Source organism: Branchiostoma floridae, chromosome 16, assembly GCF_000003815.2.
Source record: "Branchiostoma floridae strain S238N-H82 chromosome 16, Bfl_VNyyK, whole genome shotgun sequence".
NCBI lineage: Eukaryota > Metazoa > Chordata > Leptocardii > Amphioxiformes > Branchiostomatidae > Branchiostoma > Branchiostoma floridae.
Genome location: NC_049994.1, coordinates 10,509,821 through 10,510,675, shown reverse-complemented (window position 1 = coordinate 10,510,675; position 855 = coordinate 10,509,821). Strand labels below are relative to the sequence as shown.

General features: G+C 37.0%; 1 protein-coding gene across 2 annotated transcripts in view; it reads right to left on the bottom strand.

Annotated features, from left to right (window-relative positions):
• LOC118403102 (homeobox protein Hox-A7-like) overlaps positions 1 to 855 on the bottom strand; it is a 115,574-nt gene that overhangs the window by 62,975 nt on the left and 51,744 nt on the right. The window lies entirely within an intron of this gene.

Here is an 855-nt window from a genome sequence, read left to right as displayed (position 1 = left end):
AAAAGTAGAGAGATGTTTACGACAGAAATCCAGCGGATAGACGGGTTAATTTGGCTTACAGGGCCGTTTGGAAATGGTCCAAGCTCGCTGTAGGCGGCTCTTTTTCTACAGCGGGGAAGAGGGAACAGTGGACCTGACTTTTGGCACTTACTGCCAGGGCAAAAATTAAAGGAAAACATACCAGGCGGCGAGTGACACAACTGTCTAGCCTATCACACAGATAAACACACAGTAAATGAGCAAGAACTGATGTAAAAAACAGACCAGCTGCTTAGGCATTTGAATATAAACACTATAGTTAGTGTTGTAACAAACATTGTGAATTTTCTAGAAATTAAAGCTTACGATTAATATACGTTTGTGTATGGGTCAATTTTACAGCTAAGATTATCTGTGCTTTGTAAAAAAAAGTGAATTGAACAAAATGGAACATTTAAGAGAGGGGCAGAGTTTGGTTCAGAGTAAAATACAACTGTTTCGTTCGCCATGTATTACTTTTGTTTTCGCAAGAAGTATAAAATGTTTGCCACATTCGCATTCCCTGGCTTTTTGTAGGATTATTTCATAGCTTTATAGTTGCGTGTTTGTGGCTATATAATAATGTAAACCTTTATTTTGTTTGCCCCCAAATGACGACTGAGTGTAGTGTTGTTTTTCCAGAAAATAACATGGCGGCCGAGCGCACAAGAACGTAACCTATGAAAATAAAAATATCGCGTTTGCTTTTTTACACACATACTGTGAGAAAATGTATTCGATGAACAAATTTGTGTCTCCTAAGTACAATTTCAAATGTTAATAGTTTTGTATTACAAAACGTGTTTGATGAAGAAAAATTCGGAATGAATTCTAACG